Source organism: Mirounga leonina, unplaced genomic scaffold (assembly GCF_011800145.1).
Source record: "Mirounga leonina isolate KUSES-001 unplaced genomic scaffold, KU_Mleo_1.0 Mir_153, whole genome shotgun sequence".
Lineage (NCBI taxonomy): Eukaryota > Metazoa > Chordata > Mammalia > Carnivora > Phocidae > Mirounga > Mirounga leonina.
The window spans coordinates 36049878-36072907 of record NW_023270387.1 but is presented as its reverse complement, the minus strand read 5'-3'; the positions used below and the strand labels follow the sequence as shown (position 1 = coordinate 36072907).

The 23030-nt window shown below is 38.0% G+C and overlaps 1 protein-coding gene across 3 annotated transcripts in view; it reads right to left on the bottom strand.

Annotated features, from left to right (window-relative positions):
- The window catches only part of MTMR2 (myotubularin related protein 2), a 113378-nt gene that overhangs the window by 81110 nt on the left and 9238 nt on the right, over nucleotides 1–23030 (bottom strand). The window contains exon 2 of one of the 3 annotated variants that reach the window (XM_035009339.1): nucleotides 22625–22695. The exons of the other annotated variants lie outside the window; for them this stretch is intronic. The gene's annotated coding sequence lies outside the window, so the exon portion shown is untranslated. The remainder of the gene's footprint in view (nucleotides 1–22624; nucleotides 22696–23030) is intronic. 3 annotated transcript variants of the gene reach the window in all.

Below are 23030 nucleotides of genomic sequence, written 5' to 3'. Positions count from 1 at the left end.
GCTTCCTCTTATACATCTCTCTCTCCCTTGCTTTTCCTCAGTTCCATCACACTGGTCTTCTTTGAGATCCTTAAACATGTTGGCCCTTCTGCAGGGAGCATGGTTATGCCAAACTCCTTCTTAAGTTTTCAGCTGAAACATCACCTCTTCAGGGAAATCTGACCAGATCCCTCAGTAGTTGTTGGCTCATAGCACTTTGTGTTTTTAGTTCTTTCTACCTAAGAAATCCTGTTCTGGGGTGCCTAGGTGGCTCAGTCATTAAGGGTCTGCCTTCAGCTCAGGTCATGATCCCAGGGTCCTGGGATCAAGCCCCACGTCGGACTCTTTGCTCCACAAGAAGCCTGCTTCTCCTTCTCCCACTCCCCCTGCTTGTGTTCCCTCTCTCGCTGTGTCTCTCTCTGTCAAATAAATAAAATCTTAAAAAAAAAAGAAAGAAAAGAAAGAAATCCTGTTCTTACTTTTCTTTACAAATGTTTGATTAACATCTATGTCCCCTAAAACCACACACTTCAAGAAAGAAGGAACCATGTCAATTTTGCTCACCATTCTGTTCCCAGGACCACTCAGGAAATATTTGTTGAAGTAATTAATGAGTGAAAGAATGAATGAGAATGATCAAAAGATTGGATTATTCTAATCAAAATCATCAGAGGCCATGACTAGAATATCCAAGACAAAATTAAAAAGAAACTTGGTAAAGGGAGGGAGGGATCAGAACAAGGACAGAGGAAGATAAATGATCTCATTTGCCATCTGGAGTTACTCTGCATATATTATTTTATACATCATAGTGTCCCATTTCCACTTAAACACTTCTTAGCACACTGGGGCAAATATTTCTTTAAAGAGATTATGTCTTAAGTGAATGACAAATAATCGTTAACTGCTGGGAATTGGTTTTGGGCTATGTGTTATTTCCACATTGGGATGGTTAATAGTTGGAAATTGAAAAACGAGGATTTTAGTCCTATCGAGCTAACAGCAGTATCCTTGGCCAAATGACTTACTCCCCATTCCCCGTTACAGTTTCATTATCTGTGAAAAGTAACAATTAGACTATTTTAGTGGTGCTTTTTGGTGGTCCTCTACCTCTTTGAGAATCTCAAAGCTATTCTCTGATTTGTTTACAATGTCAGGGACTTTCAGGTTAAGAACCCTGGCCTAGATGATTCCCCCCCCCTTTATTTTTAAGATTTTATTTATTTATTTGAGAGAGAGAGAGCACGTGCACATGAGCAGGGGAGGATCAGAAGGAGAAAGAGAAGCAGACTCCCCACTGAGCAGGGAGCCCAACATGGGGCTCAATCCCAGGACCCTCAGATGACCTGAGCCGAAGGCAGACACTTAACTGACTGAGCCACCCAGGCGCCCCTTTTAGTTCAATGTAGTCTAGCGCTTCTGAAATGAGTATTCTGCCTTTCGTTATATCCATACAGTATCTAAATAAATACTGAAAAATTAAATTGTCCACAAAGTGTATGTGTATCTATCTATATTTTCTAATTCTATAATCACAGCCTTAGTCTTAAATATGAAGTTAAGATTCAGACTAAATAGAAATATTCTAATATTTTATTTCTTACAATAAAGTCTTTAAGAGAATATTTGTGTATAATAAAGTCAAAGGGAAACTAAACCCAATAGCTACACTTATTTCAGGAGCTCTGGGCTAACACTGTGTAAATTCAACACCCCTGGTTATAGGTAAACAGAAATGACATCCTACCAAGAAATATAAGCTACAATTTCTTTAAATATTTTTATTGTTTTCATATTAAGTGATTTTACCAGAAACTAGATCTTTTAAAATGTACTGGAAAAATATTCTAATTTAGCTAAGTAATGATTCTTTTTCAAATTTATTACATTTAAAATATATATGTATAATAATTAAGGGAAGAGACCCCCTAAAAATATATATATATGACTGGCTCAGTAAATCTTCTCTCTAAATAATTTCATCACATTGAACTGGAACAGAGAAATATAAACTCAATTGACTTGGGAACATCACCCTTGCCAGTCCCCAACATGGTCATGTTTACAAGGCTTTTTACTCTACGGTGTGCACATGTATTCTAACCTTGTGACCTTAGGCCACTGAAACTTAGTATTAGCTTCAGAGGCCTGACTCATCTGGAGTACTCCTCCGCCAAGGTGAAAAATGAAAATGTATGATTTGGAGTAATTCTGGCACTTGGATCTCTGACAGCACAGTCATTTTTCCTTCAAACACCACCTGTGGTTTTCCTTCACAAGTCTCTTTCCAAATCTACAGATCATATTCCATTTCTTACAAGGTTTGTCACCTTACACATCATAACAAAGCATCTATCCTCACTGGCTCCATTTTCTCAATACCCACTCACTCCTTAATCCCTAGCCATCTGGCTTCTGTGATTACTAATGATTCAATTGTAAAAAAAATATTTTAAAAAATTTTAAATGCTCTTTTCTCAGTTCTGATACTATAAATTCTTATCTCCTTTCACTAGCATATGGTTTGGGTTATCTCATATCTCAGGTGAAGAGTAATCAATACTCTTGAGCACCCACTATACTCAAGATCCTACTGTTTTAGGAACTCCTAAAGATAGAGATAACAGGCTTTCTGCCTCTGCTGACTTTTTACTCCAATGTACTTAAGTACACACACACACATACACACACACACACGCATATACACCACAATGCAGAATATGAAAAATAAATGAGAGGGACACCTGGGGGACTCAGTCGATTAAGCGTCTGCCTTTGGCTCAGGGTCCTGGGATCGAGTCCCGCATCAGGCTCCTTGCTCAGCAGGGAAACTGCTTCTCCCTCTGCTGCTCCCCCTGCTTGTGCGCTCTTGCTCTCTCTCTCTCTCTCTCTGACAAATAAATAAATAAAATCTTAAAAAAATGAACGAGAGAGAAATAAAGCACTTAGAGGTCTGGAATTGAAAAATTCACATACAGCTTTAATTTATGGGCTTGAAGAAGGTTTTATGAAAGAGATGGTATCTGAGGTTAGCCAAAATATAGAAGAGGTTCAACACCTTCTCAACAATTTCACTAAGCAAAGAAACAGCATGAAAAAATCCAAAGAAGTGAGAAATTAGGGGATATTAAAGTTATTGCAAGACATAGACCACTTTGGTTGGAGTTCAGGATACTTATAACACACAATCAGAGATAAGCCTGAAACAGGTTTTGGGTTTTTTTGGGTTTTTTTTAAAGATTTTATTTATTTATTTGACACAGAGAGAGAGAGAGGAATCACAAGTAGGCAGAGTGGCAGGGAGCGGCAGAGGGAGAAGCAGGCTCCCCGCTGAGCAAGGAGCCTGATGTGGGACTCGATCCCAGGACCCTGGGATCATGACCTGAGCCAAAGGCAGACGCTTAATGACTGAGCCACCCAGGCGCCCCTGAAACAGGTTTTGATTAGACTGTAGAAGGTCATGACAAATACATGGATATTTAGATATTTTGTTGTGAAAGCAATGAGAAGCTACTGAAAGTTTTTATTAGATTTTTTTTAAAAGATTTTATTTATTTATTTGATAGAGAGAGAGACAGAAAGAGAGGGAACACAAGCAGGGGGAGCGGGAGAAGGAGAAGCAGACTTCCCACGGAGCAGGGAGCCCGATGTGGGGCTCCATCCCAGGACCCTGGGATCATGATCCGAGCCGAAGGCAGACACTTAATGACTGAGCCACCCAGGCGCCCCTATTACAAAGATTATTTTAAGAACAGGTCAAAGAACAGATGATAAGAACAGATGATAAGGGCAGGAAAATCTATTAGGAGACCTCCCCAAGTCAGAGGAACTGAGGGCTTAAGCGAGCAGTAAAAATGAAATACGAGTGGATGCAAGGGACACCATGGAGACAGAATCAATAGAACTTGGCAAAGAACTCGACATGATGAGAAAGGGAGAGAGAAGGGTCAAAATATGATTCCAAGTCTTGCTGACTCAGAAACCAGTGTGCCAAAATAGCAAAAAAGAAAAAGAGGTAGAATGGTGAGCTGAGAGTTCCATCTTGAAATTTTAAGATTGAGGTGGCCTCAGGGGACCTCATATACTAGTAGGCCAGAAGATTTCAGTCAGATTTTACCCGGCCATGCATTTGTTCATTCGTTCATTCGTTCATTCATTCTTTCATTCATTGGCGCAGTGTTGAGCTATTGCTTACTCAGGGCTGGATGACTGCACTGTGACAACATATGGGATACAGCAATCTTCCATGTGCTCCTAAACTGTAGCCTCACGGGAAAAGCAAACGCCCATTTAACTGCTTAGGAATTGATTGTGATGAATGCTTTAAGGGCAGTTAAAAAATACTATAGGACAATAAAGGAAGAAAAGATTCAATGTGACTGGGAAAGGTTGAGGCCAACCTAAAAGATGGGTCGTTTCTGAGGGACACTGGCCTGTTAGGATCTGATGGTAGAGTGGAAGAGGGAAAACATCAAAGACAGAGAACAGCATAAATAAACAGATGACTTGGAGACGCCGATGTGACCGGCTCTGTGGGTCACGGCAGGGGTGGAGGCAAAGAAAGGCTGAACTATGTTTCATGAAGAAACCTGGATATGAAAAGCTCAGACTCCATTCTGGAGACAGTGGGAGGCCATCAAACATTTCTAAGAAGAAGTGTCATATATTCTGTTGGAGTTAGGAAGCATTGATGGGGGGGGGGGGAATTCTACAGAAACTTAGTTAATATGTTACTGAATTAGGTCTTAATGGACAACTGAAATAGGCCACAAAATGACAAAAATAGGAAATACAGAAGAAAAAGTTTGAATGAAGTATGTGGAAATATGCACTAGATTTTGATGTTGATGATGATGTTGAATCTGAGGTTCTCACAAAATACCTACGTGAATGTGTTTATCAAGTAAGTGGCAACACAAAACTTTTCCAGTTTTCACATTTCCTGGAGAGGTTACAGCTACATTTATTTAGCTAAATCCACAACACTGAGTCATGTAACCTAGGAACAGCATATACAGCAAAAAGAGATGTGAGATTTAGTGAATGGAATTACATTTATTTTCACAAAATAGAGACTGAGAAGCAGAAGTAGAGAGGTAGAAGTATAGAAAAAAATAGATGGAAAAATCAAAAGAAAAGTTTAGTGAAAGCCAAGAAGAGTGTTTTAAAAACCAATAGTTAACAGTATGCAACACTACACAGCAAAGGAAAATAAGAGAAAAATCCAAAGGATTTATTAATATATGTTAAATCAACTAATATGTCAACATGGTCTATATAACGTTTTAGCAACAATAATCTAGTATGAATGAAAAAAACTGAGATAATGAGGCATGAACTGTCTCAACTTCTTGCCCCTCTCTCAGCAAATTTATCTACATGCAAACCAACTCTTTCTCCCTTAGATGATGGATGACATGTCTCTTCTCAGGTTCAAGGCCAGTCTTTCCTCCCATGCTCTCCATTTTATCCCATCTGGTCTCCTTTGGAAAGCGTGTGTGCACATGCGTGTGTGTTAATGCACAGGCTTTACACCACACTGGACAGTTAGCAGGAACTCAGCCGTGAGTTGCTGAATCTATCTCGGCATTATTAACAACATACTGAATTCCACCTTCAACTACTCTACCGATACCATTCTCCGGATGTCATTACTGACCTCAGGAACCAAGGCAAGGGCGCCTGGCTTCTTTCAGTGCTCACCCTCCTTAACCTTCCTGCAGTATTTGATACTATTATCACTGCCTCCCTCTTGGGATGCTTTTCTCTCTAAACTTCCTTTGTCATTAAAATTTACTAGAGTTCTCTATACTCAAATATTCTTCTCTAGGTTCTTTTCTTCCAGTTGCCCTCTAAATATAGATAGATTCTCTTGAAAGTTCTAACCTTGGCTCTGTTCTCTGTACTCAATCTCAGAAATACAGACTCCCACAGCTTCACTTGTCACCTTTGTGCAAAAGCTTTTCAAACATATCTTTAGTCTTCTCAGTCCCGCATCCACAAATACTTGCTACTGGGACCATCTGGCCCCACCTTCTCTCCAACCTTATTTCTCTCTGATCCTGCTTGGCGACCGCCTGAACCTTACAATAACATTAAGCTGGGTAATAAGTAACTAACACCAGATCATATTTTTCAAATTGTTTCTTTCAAATGCAAATAGAAGTATCAGTTAACCAACTATTCTGATAGTCAGCCAGTGAATTATAGGATATTATCACTTCCAAAGACCTCTGAGATTACTCTAGTGAAACTCCTCTCATTTATACAAATAAAGTACAGTGCAGAAAAGTGAAGGGAATGGTTTGAAATATCTTATCAAATTAGTGGCAGAGCCAGCTATAGAATCAGATCCCCTTTCGACTAAATCACATTGCTTTGTATATGGAGTACAGAACCAAAAGGAGAAATACCCTCAGGGTGCTTATTCTCTAACTGGAGAGATAAAACACACACGCACAACACAGACACACCAAGACTTCTCCCACATAAGCTCACTGCGTAAGGATGAAGATCAGCTAAGAACAATCAAAGAATACTCCTCGGAGAAGATAAAGCTGAACTGGATTTAGATGTGGGTTAAGAATAAGACTACCAGAAATCAGTACCTTTAGGCCCGTTTCCCATAATTCCTTTAAGTATTTAGACAACAAACACAGAGAACACAGTCTATGAGAAGACTAGATTGTTACTTAAATCCCTCATTTAGAATTCAATATAAAGCCAAGTGGTATTGCAGGATCTGAAGTAAATAAAGATAAGGCTCCAATGACAATCTAGTATTATCTGACAGAAGGTTATTACTCTTTGACTCCTAATTCATTTCACTATGTACAAGTGCTTCATTTCCTTTTACTCCACTCACTAGCCATGTGGCCTTGGGCAGGAGGCTCTTCCTCTCTGAGTCTTAGTTTCTTTACCTGTAAAATGGAGATGATAAAATCTACTTCATATACTTGGTCATTTATTCAGCTCCTTGTGTTCCAAGTAAGGCCACCCACTCTTCCCCAGCACCTACCCTCCATCAGCAGGAGTTAAGAAAGGGCATCAGAAATCCAAATGCTGGAGGAGTAAGACTGTCCCTCCATCTCTCCCCCGGCCTTACCACCACCACTGGGAAAAGTAAAGAGGTACCCCCAGAACTGTGGGTGACCCGTGCAGGATCTTAACCCTCCCTCCCGCCTCAACACTCACAGTCTCACCATACTCCATCTTAAAAAAATGTAAGGACTAACTTCATCATATCCTTTAGCTCTGTTTTCAACAGTTCCCGCAAGAAGTCAGAACTGCAGACCCTCATTGCCTCTTCTGATCCTATCTTCCATTCACCCCCAACTCCTGTACTTTGGATTTTCAAGGTCAAACATCAGCAAAATTTCCTCTACTCTCTCTCAAATGGCCTCTTTTTCACTCTAACTAAAGCCTGGTCTTCCCAAGGTCACTGCTCTCCCCACAGATCTTTTAAATGGAAAAATAAGGCCTCATTTTCTGTCCTATGCCCCTCTCCCACCACTGTGTCTGCAAACTGGGTGTTGTTCCTCATTGCCACTTGCAGACTACTCTTCCTGTCTGTGTTTAGAAACAACCCCAAGCCTTCAATCTCCTGCCATTAGACTATACCACCCACGACCAGTCCTTGTTGACGTCATCTACTAACCTCTAAGTCACTCTCTCTCATTCCCTGAAGAATTAGCTCCAGGCTCACATCATTTTAATATTAATACAATGCCATAATTCTTACTGATTTCAATATCCAATATCAATGAGCATCCAACATCCTGGCCTCTCAGTTCCTGGACCTCCTCTCCTCCAATGATCTTGTCCTCCATTCTACCTCAGAGATTACAATCATACCCTAAACACTGGTAGTACCAATTAACTGTAAGCCCTCCTTAATTTAAATTTCAAACATTCCACTGTCTGACCTCCAGATCCTTCTCTCTAGCATACCAGTTAATCTATTTAATTGTTCAATCCTGCCAAGACCTCCACTACTATTATTTCATGTCCTCACTTCTGTCTTTCCCCAATTATTAACTTCTTGGCCTCTTATGACAATCACTCCCTTGCCCTTGATTGCTTCATGGTACTAACCTGGCAATACCCAAATGCTAGTTAAAGCCACCTCTCTGCCTACTTCAGACCGGCACCCACACAGATGAATCAGTACAGAGAAAACCATACAACCATAGAGCCTGGACTGGCTTTGAATTCTAACTTATCTCAACTAGGTCCTTAGCACTGCTCAGCAATCACACCACATTTCCCCAGTCCATATGCTCTCCCATTCTTCTCAACTATTTCGGGTCTTTCTTTCAGTCTTTTCTTTCTTCACTCTCTACCGCCCTCTCCATCCCGCAGTTTAGTAGATGATCTACATTCCTATTTCACTGAAAAATATAGAAGGAATCAAAGGAGATATTCCATAAGCTCCCCAACTACAACCCACGTGCATCTCTTACTTTGGAGAAACTGTCTATACTCTCAGGTAAGCTAGCCCATCCACTGAACTCCAGCTCGTCTCATCTATACAAGAAAATCTCCAGCGATTCTTCCCTCCAGTTCCTGCATCATAAAATTGTCCTTCTCTACACAATCATTCCAACAAGCATAAAAACATGTTATTTCTCTCAACCTCTCCAGATATCACTTCATTCCTCTGAGCTTCTTTCTAGCAAAACTCGTTGAAGGAGATGTCTATACTCACTGCCTCCAATTCCTGACTTCTCATTCTCTCTTGAGCCCATTTCCATCAGGCCAGCAAAAATGCTTTTGTCAAGGTCATCAAGAACATCCACTTTGTTAAACTCAGTTGTCAATACTTAGTCCTCATCTATCAGCAGCATTTAACTGATAATTGATCTTTCCTCCTTGAAATACATTCTACACTTGGCTTCCAAAACACTACACTCATGGCTACCCTACTAACTACTAGCCACTCTTTCTCAAAGATCTCCTATAGTTCCTTCTCACCTTCTTAACCTCTTAACATTGGAGTACCCCTAAACTCTCAGTCCCTGACCTCTTATCTTCTCTATGTATACCTCCCCTCCTTAATAATCTCACCCAGTCTCACTGCTTTAACAGCATTAAGTTGATCAACACAAATTTATAGTGCTATCCCAGTTTTCTCTCTTGAATTCCAGATTCTAATAACCTATTTAACACCTCCAGGTGGACACCTAAGATGCCCAAAACCAAATTCCTACTCTTTGTCCTGAAACCAGCTCTAACATCTTAGTAAATGGTAATCCTGTCCTTCTCTACTTTCTTGGACCAAAAACTCTGGAGTCAGGAAATTTTGTTGGCTGCACCTTCAAAACATGTCCAGTATCCAATCACGTCTCTCCATCTCTTCTATCATCTCCCTCCTCTGGATGATCCCAATTGCCTGTAAACCAGTTTCCTTGCTTCTGCATCCCAGTCTGTTTTTTGTTTGTTTTTGTGGGGTTTTTGGTTCTTTTTTTTTTAAGAAATGCAGACTGCCTCATGCAGCACCTCATTTGGATGTAATTGGAGTCTTGGAAACTCAACTACCCTAATGCACCTTGAGAGCTTGTTTGGAGGTAAGAGCCGGGCAGCGCAGCTACTCGTATACCCTTGACCTAAGAAGAACGCTCCTCCTCTATCAGGGACAGTCATCCTCTTCAACTGAGAAAACAGCTTTGGGAGGCATGCACATGGAATGGTGAGGGAGGAAGGGGACACTCGCCTAGACAGCCAGATCACCCTCAGCTCTCATCCCAGTCTGTTGTTAACCCAGCAGCTGGAGTGATCCTTTTTGAAACAGCTGATATTGTCACTCCTCTGCAAAAAACCTTCCACTACCTTCCCATCCCACTCAGAATAAAAACCAAAGTCCTTAAAATGGCCTATAAGGCCTTTCACAATCTGCTCCCACCCTAGCCTCCCAGATCTTAACTTCTACTATTCTTCCTTCTGCTCCCTTGCACTATAATAGACGCCTGCTGGTCCTCAAACACATCAGTTATCTCTAACTCTCTTCTCCCATATTTCCCCTGGTTTTTTTTTCCTTCACTTCCTTTGGCTTCTTTGCGCAAATGCTCCCCTTCTTAGTAAGACCATCCCTGGTCATTTTATTTAAAAGTGCAAACCACTCTAAACTCATTCCCTATTCCCATCCTGCTTTATTTTCCCTAGAGTGCTTATTATCATCTGACATACTTTGTGTTTTACTTATTTATTTTATATCTCCTCCATTTAGTTAATAATTACTGACTGCTTACAATATGCCAGGAAGAGTTCACCTACTTATAAAGATTAAATGAAATAATGCATGCAAAGAGTTTAGCACATTACCTGACAAACAGAAACAACAAAACTATGTAAACTATTTTTACCAAGGGAGACTGGAATAGGACACCTCCTACTGCCATCAGAAAATGCTAGTTTATCAGAATAAGGTCAAACATAGGACTGGAGGAGTAAAACAAATGAGACTCTAATAATTTGATCCTTAAGGAACCAAGGAACTAAATTGTCCATAATCAAACAGTCTCTGCCACAGAAAACTTAATACAATTCATTTAAAACAAAACAAGCAGGGGTGCCTGGGTGGCTCAGTCAGTTTAAGTGTCCGACTCTTGATTTTGGCTCAGGTCATGATCTCAGGGTTGTGAGACTGAGCCCTGCATCAGGCTCCATGCTCAGCATGGAGTCTGTTTGTCCCTCTCCCTCTGCTCTTCCCCCCTATTCACACTCTCTCTCAAATAAATAAATAAATAAATAAATAAATAAATAAATAAATAAATAAATAAAATCTTTAAAGAAAAAGACAAGCAAACAAAAATAACCTCTAGAGAAGGAAATTTTATATTTCCCTTCTAGCAATCCATTCCAATTATTAAATCATTGTTGGAAACATAGATCCTTTCTGCTTTCATCACAAATTCCACGTACTACTTTATTTCATAACCAAAAAAGGATGTCCACACTTAAGCATTTAATAGTGGATTGTATCATCATACTAAAAAAGCATCTTCACCATATGAAGCAAGGGATACTTTGGCAAATGCTAGCACATAGATAAGCTACTCTCCCACTCCAATCAGGACATGTGAGTTTAAACTACAAGAAGAGAAAGAAAAAAACTGGTCTCATAAATCATGGAAAGATGATTAGCCTTTCAGAGCATTGACTTCATATTACAAGTAGAAATAAAAATACTTGCTCTTTTTATCTCACTGGGTAGCTATAAAAAACAACTGAAAATGCTATCTGCATTGTAAGATTCTTTTATAGGTAAATCCCATTACTAAAAAAAAAGGGGGGGTGGGGTGGGAATCCTGCAACTGATAATGTGCTAAAATGTGGAAAATGAAGTTACTGTTAAAATGTTTTAAGACTTAAGTTTAAAGCAAAAAAATAAATATGTATGGGGCTTTCTAAGAAACAAGACATCTTTTCAGGAAGACTTTCCAGATTCATTCAGCACATTCATCCTTAATTCATAGTTATTTCTTACTGGTTCTTTGCTAATGCTGTCAAGCAAATGTATGTTTTCTAGTTTGATAAAATGCACAAACTCGATAAACCCGTATTCACCAAGAAAACTTCCCAAATGAAAATGAGAACTCTTTAGAGATTAGCATTTAAAACATAGCCGTTGTATTAAAGATGGCATCAAGGGCGCCTGGGTGGCTCAGTTGGTTAAGCAACTGCCTTCGGCTCAGGTCATGATCCTGGAGTCCCGGGATCGAGTCCCGCATCGGGCTCCCTGCTCAGCGAGGAGCCTGCTTCTCCCTCTGGCCCTCCCCCCTCTCATGTACTCTCTCTCATTCTCGCTCTCAAATAAATAAATAAAATCTTTAAAAAAAAAAATGGCATCAATAAAATAATAGGCCTGATCTATTTACACTAGAGTAACTTAAAGGAAAAACTGATTTACAGGAAAAAAAACATCAAATACATACTTGAGATGATCAATTCAATCAATACAAAGAATAAAAGAATGGTGGGGAATGTCATAAAATATGAAAAAAAAAATCATGGCATCTCATTTTTGGCAAAAGCCAACTTAAGAATTTGGGCAAACAAATGAAAAGATGATATATTAAGATTCATAGATTAGTGGTCCAAATACATTTTTATTATTTTTTTAAGATTTTATTTATTTGAGAGAGAGAGTACAAGCTGGGGAGAGAGGCAGAGGGAGAGGGAGAAGCAGACTCCCTGCTGAGCAAGGAGCCCAATGTGGGGGCTCAATCCCAGGACCCTGGGATCATGACCCAAGTTGAAGGCAGATGCTTAACCGACTGAGCCACCCAGGCTCCCCTCAAATACACTTTTAAATGGCCCTTATTTTGTAACAGTTTCACAGAGAGAGTTCAGCCAAGATTAGAAGAACTGTGGTGTCACTATTCAAATAAAATTATATTCATTGCATAGTATCTGCCTTAGTCAGTAAATGCCACCTCCCCTGCCCCTACACGCACAGATTTCTCCAAATGCATGCTTAACTGAAAAATACAATTATGCTTCCAAACTAAGCCATCATTCTCCATTATCCATATTCCATTTAATTGACTGGCTACAAAAAGCATCATTTCTTATATCCACGTCCTCTTTTCATCATGACAGTGGTCTTCCAAACAGAGCAGGAAGTGTTGAAGACGTAGGGCTTTGTGAATGATGTTATTCAATGACATTCAAAAGAATTCAATGTCAAAATGGTGACATTCGAATCATAAGGAAGACTAAAGGGTTGAGTTGCAATACAAGATGGTCTCAAAGTTCAAAGCTAAGATTCTACGATTCAGAGCAAAAGCAAAATTCTGGGATCACAAATGAGTTGAAGAGTTACAGTTCTAAATACTGGAAATATGTGCTAAACTGTGTTTCACTATGTTTTATATCCCTTCATCTCTTGATAGTTAAAATGCCCCCAATTTTTTCCTCCCCCACACACACATGCACACACATATACAAATGAACTATTGCCCCACATGTAAATGTGATTCAAAGACTTGTCCTTCCATATCATTTCTTAGCTATACTGCATAAACTTTCACCATGGAAAGACCCTCACCCAACTGCAACATGAGATTTTGTTCCTCATTTTTAATTAGTGTGGTCACTTTTCTGCTCAAATCTCTAATCAGAGTTGTTATTAAGAAATAAAATTAAGGGGTGCCTGGGTGCCTCAGTCAGTTAAGCATCTGCTGTCCACTCAGGTCATGATCCCAGGGTCCTGGGATCAAGCCCCACATTGGGCTCCCTGCTCAGTGGGGAGCCTGTTCTTCCTCTCCCACTCCCCCTGCTAGTGCTCTCTCTCTCTGTTAAATAAATAAGTTAATCTTTTTTTTAAAAAAAGAAATAATGGGACACCTGGGTGGTTCAGTCGTTAAGCATCTGCCTTCGGTTCGGGTCATGATCCCGAGGTCCTGGGATCAAGCCCACATCGGGCTCCCTGGTCAGCGGGAAGCCTGCTTCTCCCTCTCCCACTCCCCCTGCTTATGTTCCTGCTCTCTCTCTCTCTGTCAAATAAATAAAATCTTAAAAAATAAATAACTAAATAAATTAAATTTAAAAAAGAAATAAAATTAAGTTATAATCATGATTCCCTTCTCTTCCTATCAGTCCTTCAATGGAGGTACAAAAAAAAGAAAAAAAAGAAAGAAACACTGACAAGGTTAAATATATAAGCCATATGACATGGATGGAACTAGAGGGTATTATGCTAAACGAAATAAGTCAATCAGAGAAAGACAATTATCACATGATTTTAATCATATGTGGAATTTAAGAAAACAGAGGAGCATAGAGGAAGGGACAGAAAAACAAAACAAGATGTAATCAGAGCGGGAGACAAACCATAAGAGACTCTTAACCATAGGAAACAAACTGAGGGCTGCTGAAGGGGAGATCAATGGGGGGATGGGCTAACTGTGTGATGGGCATTAAGGAGGACACGCTGTGCGTTGTTGTCCTCTTCTTTACTTTGCATCCTTTATATTCCTCCATTCCTATGCTGTACTACTGTGAGATACTTACAGATTTGGCACCTTCATTATTAGACTGTAAGTCCCTTGAAGGAAATTAATCTGTTTTCAGCTCTATCCCCAGTACATAATACATTGTTGATGTATAACAGCACTGGCTGTTATATACAACCGATGAATCACTGAGCTCTACCTCTGAAACTAGTAATACACTATAATTTAATTAACTGAATTTAAATTTTTTTTTAAAGTAGCAAAAAAAAGATTCAGAATAATGGAGAGTTAAGTGTACTTTCAAATAAAAACAGTCATAATATCTCTAGGGTAGGCAAAACATATTCCTGCCCTCAAGAGCATTAATACCTTTATTCAGATAAGTCGAGTGTGCTATGTCAAAAAAAATTATAATAAAACACACATTTTAGAAAGTAATCAAGTTGTTATAGAAAGAATATTTTCTAAAAAGCAACAAAACTGATCAAAAGATAACTAGCACTATGCAATATGCATGTTAATAATACCAATTATTCTTTACACTTATTCATATATAGACTCCATTTCCTAAGAGGCTCAAAATACCTCTTAGAATAAAACTATAATTGTAGTCTAACGTACTAAATTCTGATTGGTTATCAACTCTTAGGAAGAGCAGTTAAAGACTACATGAACATGCAAACAATTTACATTCACAAATGCATTTATCCAAATTTGCAGAGCAATGGCCCTTGTGAATGGGAAGTCACTCTCACCAGAATTCCCCCCTCCTTAACCCACTCCTCACTCCATCCTAAACCAGATTATTCTCTTGATTCCTAATTAAAAAGAATCAAATCAATCTTATTTAAATGCTAACTTCTGGTTCCACAAAATAACCAAATGAACACACATACACACATACATACAGAAGAACAGAACTTAGGTCTACAGTGAGTAAGAAAGGCACAATACAGAACAGCACTAGTCATACTCTGTTTTTTAATAGCCCTGCCACTGTCTTAGCCAGAGTGACACAGTTTTCCTTCCACCACAAGATCAAAACAGAAATCCCATCATCTGACTCTTAGTCATTCCCCCTACACTTACTGGTCTGCTGTTGTTATAACAGAATGTCTTTTTCCTTTGCCACACTATTCCTAAGAACAGTGCTCCACCCTTTTGGTCTCATAAGTTCTACTATTTCAAAGTACAGCATTTAGGTGAACAGAGTTATACAAACTAATTGTTGGTAGGGGGATAGGAATTACTCTTTAGGTGCTTTTCAAATGAGTATCATTACATAAGTAAGATAAAGTCCTCTCCATTTTTCTATTTTTTGTTTCAGTTAGGACATTTTTTAAAAATTATACTCATTCCTGAGAATTAGTCAAGCTAAAAACTTGCAAATTAAGACCATTATGTCCAAACAAATAAATTTTGGCACCTACTACAGAAGTACTTCATGCCTCAATACTACTAAACTTACAAGCATCATTGTTAATGCTGTAAAGGTAGAGAAATCTGCCTCCAGAGAGGCAGCTTCTCACCTCCAAATATTGCCATGCCTCAAAGTACCCTTCAGCTTCCTTGGAAGGATGGAGACTAAGAATGTCAACCTCCAACTAGAAGTCTCTTAGCCATCTGCCCTCCTGCTCTTCCCATGTCTCCCCTCCATTTGGGGAGCAGGAACCTCATGAGTCTCCCTTATCACAGCCTCCCACCTATCTCTTCCACAGATGTCCACTAACATCAACAATGTATTATGTACTGGGGATAGAGCTGAAAACAGATTCATTTCCTTCAAGGGACTTACAGTCTAATAATGAAGGTGCCAAATCTGTAAGTATCTCACAGTAGTACAGCATAGGAATGGAGGAATATAAAGGATGCAAAGTAAAGAAGAGGACAACAACGCACAGAACAAGATGTTGAAGTGCTTAGTGGCCGAAAACATAAGCTTCAGGGTCAGAGAGACTTGGGTTTCACCACTTAGCAAATAATAATTCAGGTAAGTTACTTAATCTCTGTTCTTTCTTTATAAAATAAAATAATGATACCTTCTAAGACTGTAATAAGGATCAAAAACATGATCTATATGAAGTTATTCGTGCTAAATAACTGGTAGTGGTAGAAAACGTTCAACAAATAGCATTGTGGAAATACAAGAGTATCCTCTTCAGAAGGGAAAACAAGATGAGATCAGAAGTAAGGGTCTCCTTTTAAGAAGGAATCCATTAATTAAATTAAAATGGAGCGAAAGCACTTCGCCCTAAAAGTACTTTTCACTTAGATCTTTACTGTAAACTGTCCTCATTTGATTAAGGTAACTGAATGTACAAACTTTTAAACTTAAAAAAAAGTTTGATGAATCACTTAAAGAACAAATATCAAAGTGAAGTTTTTTGTATATGTATAAATATGTTATATTCATGCTTTTATATTTTTGTTCTTATATACAAATATATGTCTTCATATTTTATATATTTATATTTATACATATATTACACACCTTATGTAACTTCTGATATATCCAAACAGAAGACTGCCAAAAGCTTTGATCAGAAAACCATTACCCGTATTTTTCAATGTATCCTTTAGCAAAGCACTGAACCACTCTGGCTCTACTGGTTTGCTGGACTGTGAATGGAATTATCATTACTTTATTGTCATTCACAGTACACTTGGAGGTATTTCATAATAACAAACAGAAACATAAAATCGAAGTCCTAACAGAGGCCATAAATATACTTACTCTTACCTCTCCTGATCTAATATTTCAAAATCCAATAAAAACATTTCTACCCAAAGTGAAAAAGTATGTCTGAAAACTAAAGGTACAGATAAATATACCAAGCATTATACACTCTTAGTTCAAAACAACCTGAAAACAAGGCACCTATCTTTTCCTATATCCTAGTAAACAAATGCCTCCAGAGGATTTGGGAGAGGTTGCATGTCTTTTATTTCCAGTTATTAATGACCATAGTCATTACATTAAAATCTAAACCACTTGCCTTATTTAAACCGCTTCACTCCTATCCGCCAATTTAACTTATCCTCAGTATTCCATGGAAAGAAAAGGTTCTTTTTAAAAAGTATTCTCTTGTAAGTAATGTCCTGAGCACATACATAACATGTTTGCCCAAGAACATTAAAGAATGTGGTCTATATTCTGACTGTGAACAAGCTCTTCGAGGAATGCAAATTTGCTTTCAGTACTTACACAATGGACTACAGTGTCATACCCACTGTTCACGCTCTATTAGTCATTCTGTTCAAAATTTTATTAAAAAAATAATAAAAGGCCTGCAGTGTGTATAAAACATTGGGAAACAAAAGACTTATTGTCAGAATATATGCAGGATCCCCGAAACAGAAAAACAACTACCAAAAACAAATTAATTTACAGCTTATAATGATTTTTTGAAATGCTACACCAGAATCCTAAATTTCTTAACCAATCTGTAGAACAAAAGATGGCATAAATGATCTTATCACCATGGCATCGGATAGACAGAGATGAGAGAGAACATTTTGCATTCTTCAGACACAAAGGGGATCTGAGCTCTGGGACAGCTGGAGCACATTGGCACTTAGTCTGGAAAATCCCAAGGTTCTAAGGTACATGTGACCTTGGGTACAGTTTAATTTGCATTATTTTGTTTTCAGGTCTAACAACCATATTTCCCAAAATAAAAGTCTGGGTATATAACTTGGTAATCCACCAGCAAGTGTGAAAAACCAGGCTGTAAAGGAAATGCCTTACATACTTCTCTTTTTTTCTGCAGAGTAGTTTGTCTTCAAAGCTCTTATCTGGAAATATAAATAGGTAAAACAAGCAAAAGCCAAAGCATTCTAGCCAAAAGGAGTGTGTCCATAGGGGATGGGGTAAAAACGGAGTAGGAGGCACCCACCCTGAGTCCCAGTGCCAATCCCTACACCCTCAGCAACCTCTTAAAAGAATTTCTCAGAACTTCTAAATCTGACTCAAACTCAGACGAGAGCTAAAATTAAAACTTATATGGATTCATAAGTAGCCTAGAGGGGAAAAGTTATTTATATTTCAGCTTAGCTGAGAAAATGTCATACTCAACTGAAAATTGATCATAGCATTAGAACTCAAAGCGCACGACTCTAAAATTGCATTTCCTTTTAGAAACAAGCACTTCCAACCCAAACTGAAATATAAGGTCAAAAATACTAAAAAAGGAGAGTTGACCTATGCAATAAATGCCTGCTCAAAAACACTTTTACCTGGACAAACGGAAAACACATAGGGAATTGATGCCTTGATAAATGACCTCACTTGTAATTTTCTTACCCCAGCATGCAAATCTGAATTAAGTATTAAAATGAGAAAGTCACCTATCCATTCTTCAGATTATCTAGAGAGATTTTTGTTTTATCCTAGACAGAGAAAAACTAATTATTACTATTAATTGATCACTCCTACAGTGTAATGAGATAAAACTTTTCTGCACAAACTTCAAAATCCCATAAATTAACACACGTATTTTGTCTTGTTTTGCAGCCATTAAGTTAAAACATTGAGTAGGAAAAGAGTTCAATGTCTCTTTCTCGTTCTAGCCTGAAAAGGAATTAAAAATCAAATGTATTAGCATCATTCAGTCATGTATCTCTCCATAATTTTGAAAACTCTTCCAAATCTACGAGATTGGTCAATTGTTAAAAATCATAAATCATAACAAGACACTTTTTTCTTACTTGTTTTTGCCTTTTTTTCTCTATCTGTATAATAAGGATGAGGAACACATCTCTCTTTTTAAACGTTTTGTTTAAATATTAATACTGAACATTAGCATAGTCATTTACAAATGTCAAAGTGCTCTCATCCATACATTATCTTCATACATACTACCAACTCTAGGGCTAGATTGCCTGGTACTGAATTCTGGTTCAATTACCCTGTATGACCTTGAGGAAGTTACTTCACCTCTCAGTTTCCTCATCTATAAAGTGGGAATAATGATAATTCCTATACTTCGCAGGACTGTTACGAGAACTAAATGAATTAATATATGTAAAATATTTAAAACAGTGCCTACCACTCGGTACATACTACATAGCTGTTAGCTGTTTTTTTATTTTTTCTTATTGTCATCACCAATCCTCATATTTAGGCCTCACAACAATCCTTTAAAGGCAGTATAGCACGTATCATTTTACCCTTATTCCAGATGAGGGAATCGGGCTCACAGAAATCAAGTGACACATCCAGAGTCACAGTCAAGAAGGAGAATCAGAACTAAAGAACCAAGGACTAAGAAGGAATCAAGATTTTTCAGTACACTGTGTTGTATCGGATCACAGTATTTTTTTTTTGAGTTTATATAGTTCAATATACTTCTAAAGACTATAATTACTATCATTTTAAACATTTAAACACTCAAATAATTTTAAGCAGCACACCCTGATAATGATGTTGAGAATGAGTCTTTGATCCAAAAGATACCTGCATCTCTTATTAGTACTTCAAGAGTAGCAACATGAGTCAGACTTCTAAAAAGAAGTATGCACTGAATAATTAGGCTGGCTGACCAGATAAACCTGTCATCAATTTTCCAATATTCAGAATTTCCTTTAAAGAGCAAGATGTATACCCCATGAAACTTCAAGAATTCCATGTTATGATTCATGCTGGGCAGTGGAAACAATGGCATTTAGAGTCAAAGTTCCAGTTCCATCTCTTATAAGCAGGAGACAGTGAACAGTAATGTCACTTCTCTGAGCTTCAGTTACTCATCTGTCAGATGAAAACTGACCTCATGAAGCTGTTATGAGAAACAATGGAGCTGATGTAGGACAAACAGTGTTGTAGCTACAAAAACTGTACCCAAATGTGTTAACATTACTATTAGCTACTTTGATTACACTGAGGGATAATACTGAGCATTCATTCATTCTTGCATGGAAAATGGCTGACAGAACTCTTCCAAAATAGAAACATCACCCTGAGTATTCTGTGTAACTTTATAAGGTGACAATCTGGATTAGATTAACACAGTGAAAGAGAAATTCAGGTATCCTGCAAAGTATCTATTCTAAAACCATGTGCTTAAAGGAGACTTAGTAAAATCTGACCACAAGAAACAAGAGAAAAGACCAAGAAACAAACATATGTCTTTCTCTTTCTGATTTTAGACTAAATGATAGTGAATATTTTCAATTAAGTCACAAGGAAACTCAGCAGACATATGATCATCATAGCAGTAATCATAATACATTATATTTATGTGACATTTTACAGTTTTGAAAGCATTTCACACGTGTCATCATAGAAATATCACATTGTTCTGTTTGTTCACAAACATGTTAACATTCATAAAACTTCCACTCTCGGGCGCCTGGGTGGCTCAGTTGGTTAAGCGACTGCCTTCGGCTCAGGTCATGATCCTGGAGTCCCGGGATCGAGTCCCGCATCGGGCTCCCTGCTCAGCAGGGATTCTGCTTCTCCCTCTCCCGCTCCCCCCTCTTGTGCTCTTTCTCTCTCTCACTCTCTCTCTCAAATAAATAAAATCTTTAAAAAAAAAAAAAAAACTTCCACTCTCAGACACTCTTTAGTGTCCCAACATAAAAAATGAAGGAGTTAGACTACATAATAAAGTTCCCTTTTAGAGCTATCGTATTTATGATTTTGGGTCTGTAGCTAAAAAAGAGCAAAAACCATTTAATGGAAAGAAAATGCATAACATTTAAACCTATTAGAAATGAATAAGTGATTTTAAAATATCACTTTTTTTTAAATCTTATAATTAAGACATGTCTCAAAATACCCAGAAAATTGGGTAGTGGCATTTTGTAGTTAAACTTACTAATAAATTCGAGAATTACAGAGTATCTCCCAAAAATTGGACAACTACTTTTACTAATGTAAGATTATAATTCAGTAACTATCAGTATACCATACACAATACAATATAAACTATACACAATACTAAAACTAAGTTAAACTCTTATGGTTCAGAAAATAATTTAGACTATTTCAGTCACTCAAAGATACTGTGACTATCAGCCATAATAATTCAGTATTAAAAATATAAAATAACTTCAATTGCTTAATGTCTCTGGCTTGGTATATAAAGTATCAGATTCTGAACCAAGAAAATAAAACCACTTCTAAAAGTACCTCACAGAATCCAAAGGGGGTAAAAAACAAAGTTTTAACATTAAATTATTCATATTACAGTTGAGCAAGCACCTACTATTTGCAAAGCACTATGCTAGCTACCATCATTCAAAAATTAAATCAAATCCCTTTTTCTCAGAAGCATAAAACTTAAAGGCCAAGTGGGAATAGTACCATGGCAGGGGCCAGGGTGGGGGGGTTCCTCTACTTGGACTACTAGGGTCTTTTTCTACCCAATGATTTCAAAATCAGAGCCAGTCACATATCTACTGAAGAAACAGTCCATGTTTTTCATGCACAAAACCCATATGTGCATTTAGTTAATTTTTTCAATAATAGTAACGGATTCATTACAATTTTATATATACACAGGAAAGCTGCCTGGCCTAAAAGAAGTCACTATGTGATTTAGTGAAGTCTAGACTTGGAAGTCAGGAGATCACTTCTTTTTTTTTTTTTTTTTTTTTTAAAGATTTTATTTATTTATTTGAGAGAGAGAATGAGAGAGAGCATGAGAGGGAGGAAGGTCAGAGGGAGAAGCAGACTCCCCACCGAGCAGGGAGCCCGACGTGGGACTCGATCCCGGGACTCCAGGATCATGACCTGAACCGAAGGCAGTCGCTTAACCAACTGAGCCACCCAGGCGCCCGATCACTTCTAACATTAATTAGCTCTGTGACTTTGAAGGAAACAAGACCAATCGTCTCTGGCCTTCTAACACATACTATACCTTTGGGTAAGTTATTAAACTTCTCTAGGTCTCTTCCTGCATCTATACAAATGTGTAGAGTCCAAAAAGTATCTGGATTGAAGATACTCACTTTAAGCACAGATTTTTGGACCCACTCCCAGTGGTTCAGAATGTCTGCGCTGAAAGCTAGGAAGCTAAATGTCTCCTAAGAACCACAGGTAATTGAAATATGCAGATGGTCCTCAGCCACACTTAAGGTCATCACAAGTCCTAGTCACACCAGATGATCTCTAATGTCCCTAACTGTATAAAAAGATGACACAACTCATTTCAGTACCAAGGTCTTAGGAATTCTGGATCTAGCATAATGTGCAGGCCATAGTAGATGCTAAACAAATACTTATAGAGAGGAAGAAAGGGAGGGAGGGAGGAAGGGAGAAGGCTAGCTAGCAAACTGGTCATATTTCTAGCTAAGAAACATACAAAATGGTAGTAAAATTAAAATTGAGTAAAACGTCAGCAGCCAAAGAGCAAAGACCTCAGTCTCTACACACATTCAATTTCAAATATAACATGAGCCGTTGTCAAACAGCAAACTACTAAAGAGAAAAAGGGGAAAAAACAGTACACAGAAGCCAAAAGAATTTTAATGGAAAATTACTGGTGACTAAAACATAGCAACTGTTTACTCCGGGTAGAAGAGAACACAGAATTTTAAGGACTGGGACTTGGAATTGGGACTAAAGTTTGAAGTTACTGGTTACTCAAAGGCATAAATTTCATTTGGGATAAAAGTATATGGATTCCAGAAATATCGGTGACAATATTAACTTTTGTCCATTTTTTAATTCCATTTTCCCATTCACTTACATTATAATTTTTGAGATGTTTTATCTTCACTTCTGATGATCTTCAAATGTCAATGGCTCTTAACACATTAACTGTAAACAAACACACAAAGGAACTTAGGGGAATTCAGATACTTAAGGAACCCTACAGTAAAGTATTCTAAGTTATTCTGTAAAGCCTCCAGGGGAGGGAGCGGCGGAAGGAGGCTTTGGTACCATGTTTACCTGCTTCATAATGTATCCGATGTTCAAAATGTAATATCGTTCTAATGACACTATCCTCTTAATCATCAAGCAAAGAAAAAAAAAATCAACCTGTCTTCTGTTAGAAGCAAAAAACATTCAGTCAGAAAATTCTCTCCAAATATGGACACTCTGGACTCACTGATGTACTGTGTATACATTAGCCTTTTCCTGCTCATCAGTGC